This window comes from Macaca fascicularis, chromosome 11 (genome assembly GCF_037993035.2).
Source record: "Macaca fascicularis isolate 582-1 chromosome 11, T2T-MFA8v1.1".
Lineage (NCBI taxonomy): Eukaryota > Metazoa > Chordata > Mammalia > Primates > Cercopithecidae > Macaca > Macaca fascicularis.
Genome location: NC_088385.1, coordinates 62437642 through 62441956, shown reverse-complemented (window position 1 = coordinate 62441956; position 4315 = coordinate 62437642). Strand labels below are relative to the sequence as shown.

Genomic DNA, 4315 nt, shown 5'->3' with positions numbered 1-4315 from the left:
TTAGCACAGGTAAGATCTTTGCTCACACATTTTCTGCAAGAAAACAAAACAAAACAAAAAACAAAACCAAACAAATAAACAATGGCACCACCGCAGAATTTTGCCTAGGTGAGTCAAGAAGTTGCAGGGTTCAGGGTAAATGGCTTCCCCAGACTTATGTGGGAATACACCACCCAGTGCTGCCCACCTTTGGGCCCTCTCTCCTAGCAGCTCTGTTCCCTCATCTGTGTTCATGATCTCTAGGGAAGAGACCACCACAATTCTAATTTCTTGGGTCTAATTGCAATGTCTTCAACTACAGCTTGAGGCCAGTTTCACCTTCTAACTTTGTGGGTTGGCCAACAGCCTCTGATTCCCTTTCTTTTTGGTTTTTCTTTGTAGACCTCTGTGGTCATGGTCTCCCTTCTCTTATGTTCATGTTATTCTTCAGTTCATTTTCCCTTCCCTTGACTTCCCTCATTCCTTCCTTCTCCATTTGGAGGACGTCCCATTTGGAGTGAGAGTGGACTGTCTTATGCATGGGTATACATTTTCACAGGACCTGTGGCCTCTGTCCTGTGCTGCCTCACACCTTGCCCTTAGGTGCTCTGGCTTGAGCTCATTGGCACTTAGGGAGCCCCGGCCATGGGGGCATCAGGGAAATTCTGCCCCTATCTCTGGCCATGCTTGACACTCTCCTGCCAGGGCCACCTCTTGCACCATCTTTGTCCCCTATCTCAATGTGCCTGTTCCTCCCCCAGGATCCACGTAGAGACACTGAGTTCTGCTGCTGAGGCAGGAGCATGGAAGAGGCTTCTGTCTTGGGAAGGCAGGCTTGTGGCTTAAACTCTTCCTATTCATACAATGTCTGGTCCCATGGTGGCCTGTGTGACCCTCTGAGCTTTGCACTCTGGACTTCAGTGAAGTAAGTCTCTGGGATCTTGCACCCATGGAAGCACCCTCAGTCTCTCCGGGGCCCAGCTGTGGTACCTTACATCACCAATGGCCCCTTCCTTCCCCTAAACTTTGATCCCTGCCTCTGACTTCACGGCTCTGCGATGGAACAGGTGCTGATTGGAAAAGCTACCTTTACTGGTGGTGATTACTTTGGGCTTTCCTGGCTGCTTTCTGTGGGTAGGATTGTCCTGCACACACACACACACACACACACACACACACACACACACACACACACCCCTTGACACATTCAACACAGGTACACGTCCACACATAGACTTGCAGTAGATGGACTGGTGGAACAGCCCTAGAGCCAGTGTTAGACCAGCATCCTGGAGTCATGGATTCAAGCCCCAGCTCTGACCCTCCGTGACTGTGGATAAACCATATTCTTCTCTGCCTTTGTTTCCTCTTCTGCCACATGATGGAATAAGAGCAGATGTCTCCAGGGCATCTTCTTCCTGTGATCCAGAGGCAGACATGTTACAGAGACAGGAGGGGTGGGCATTGTGTTTGGAGGCTGGGTTTATAGTGTCTAGTTTCACTGGCTTAGGGGGCAGATAGACTAAGTTTGGGTCTGGCTCTGTTGTTGTAGGGCTGTGTGACCTCGGACAAGGCACTCCATTTCTCTCACCCCAGTTTCCTCATCAGTAAAGTGGGATTATTTAAACTTTGTATCAGGTGGTGGTTTATGTAACAGTGCCGTGTCCTATACATGACATATATTATTAGTAGTCTTAGCTCACTCATTAATTCACTAATTGATCTTGGGTAAACTAAATGAATTCTTCTCGACTTCATCGTCCTCCTGTGCAGACTGAGGGGTTTGGACCAGTAGAAGATGTTCAAGACCCGCTTTACCGTCTCCCAGGCAGCTCAGGGAGAGGGGATGCCTTGTTGAACATGGCTGTTCAGAGATTTACCACACGGGGGCGATATGACCCCATTTGAACCGGCTCCAGAACGGCAGATTTTTGGGAAAAACAAACAAAACTCCAAGTTTTGGTCCATTTTCAGACTCTCCGCCTTCTTATTTTTATTTTTGACTTACCTTAACCAGAAATTTCGGAAATTTTGCACATCTTAAAGCTGGAAACAATGTAAGTACTTAGCACTCTGTGTTCTGCTTGTAGCCTTTCTACCACGCATGCATTTAAAAAATGTGCACTGACGGCCAAGCGCGGTCTCACGCCTGTAATCCCAGCACTTCGGGAGGCCAAGGCGGGCGGATCACGATGTCAGGAGTCTGAGACTATCCTGGCCAACATGGTGAAACCCTGTCTCTACTAAAATAACAAAAATTAGCTGGGTGTGGTGGTGCGCACCTGTAGTCCCAGCTACTCAGGAGGCTGAGGCAGGAGAATTGCTTGAACCCGGGAGGCGGAGGCTGCAGTGAATGGAGATCACGCCATTGCACTACAGCCTGGAGACAGAGTGAGATTCCGTCTCAAAAAAAAAAAAAAAAAAAAAAAAAAAAAAAAAAAAAAAAAAAGCACTGACAACTGGGAAACATTCACTAGTGATCAATTTTTTTTTTTTTTTTTGAGGCAGGGTTTGGTTTTGTCTCATGGGCTGGAGTGCAGTGGTGCGATCACAGCTCACTGCAACCTCCACCTTCTGGGTTCAAGTGATTCTCTCAAGTGATTCTCTCACCTCAGCCTCCCGAGTAGCTGGGACCACAGGCGGCGCCACTCCACCCGGATAATTTTTGTATTTTTTTTGTAGAGACGGCGGCGGGTGGGGGGCGGGGTTCCCTATGTTGCTCAGGCTGGTTTTGAACTCCTGGGCTCAAGCCGTCCCCCCACCTCGGCCTCTCAAAGTGCTGGGATTACAGGCGTGAGCCACCGCACCCGAACTACAAAATAAAACTATTGATAAAACATTTCTAAAGGCGTAAAGTAGGCACAATTGGTTAAAAATAAATTAGGCGTTAAAAATGTCAAAATAAGGAAAGGCTAGATCCAGTTTACCGGAATTGCGCTGGTGATGGACGGTTCCTAGTATACCACAATCATGTCTATTATGTCCCATAACCGAGGGGCCGTCATGGCCATGAAGGAGAAGAGTTGCCTGGCTATAGCTGCAGACAGGCGCTTCGGAATCCAGGCCCAAATGGTTACCACGGACTTCCAGAAGATCTTTCCCATGGGTGACTGGCTCTATATCCATCTGACCCGGCTCGTCACTGACATCCAGACAGTTGTCCAGTGCCTCAAGTTCCGGCTGAGCCTGTGTGAGTTGAAGGAAGGTCGGCTGTCAAATCTTACACCCTTATGAGCATGGTGGCCAAGGCCTCTTGTCTGAGAAACGGTTTGGCCCCTACTATACTGAGCCAGTCATTGCTGGGTTGGACCTGAAGACCTTTAAGCCCTTTATTTGCTCTCTAGACCTCATTGGCTGCCCCATGGTAACTGATGACTTTATGGTCAGTGGCACCTGTGCAGAACAAATGTATGAAATGTGCGAGTCCCTCTGGGAGTCCAACATGGATCCAGAACACCTGTTTGAAATCATATTCCAAGCCATGCGGAATGCTGTGGACTGGAATGCAGTGTCAGGCATGGGAGTCATTGTTCACATCACTGAGAAGGACAAAATCACCACCAGGACACTGAAGGCCCTAATGGACTAACCCTGCTCCCAGAGCCCACTTAAAAAAAAAAAAAAAAAAAATATATATATATATATATATATATATCCTTTCTTAAAAATATCAAAATACAATAAAACATTCCATCATTTTGTTTGAATGTTTTATACACTATTTTCCTATTGTATGATTAGTGGATCTCAAATATAAAAATACAAAACCAAAACAACATAACGAACACCCAAATCCATTCCACTTAGAGCTTATCATTGTTACTACTTTGGTATGTATGTGTCTATCTATCATCTATTGACCTGAATTCATATATTTTATGTATCTAGATACATATTTTATCCAGATATGTATGTATCTATCTGTCATGTATTGATCTGAATACACATTTTATTGAAAATTTAATATTTTTAACCTTTTTTATCGTTTAGCAATATATTATAAACTTCTATGTCAAAAAACTTCTAAAGAATAACATTTTGTTTTGGAATAGTTTTGGATTTACAGAAAAATCGCTAAGATAGTACATACGATTCCCATATACTCCACACCCAGTTTCCTTTTTTATTGTCTTAAATTAGTAGGTACATTTGTCACAATTAATGAACCAATATTGATACATTATTATTAATTCAAGTCTGTACTTTAGTCAGATTTTCTTAGTTTTCATTTAATACCTTTGCTTTTTTTTTGTTTCAGGACTCCGTCCAGGATAACATATTACATCCAATTTTCATGTCTCCCTAACTTCTCAGGCTTTCCTTGTTTTTGATGATC

General features: G+C 44.7%; 1 pseudogene; it reads left to right on the top strand.

The window, feature by feature from the left end:
* Positions 1–2612: 2612 nt before the first annotated feature.
* On the top strand, positions 2613–3572 carry LOC102128008 (proteasome subunit beta type-3 pseudogene; annotated as a pseudogene).
* Positions 3573–4315: the final 743 nt, after the last annotated feature.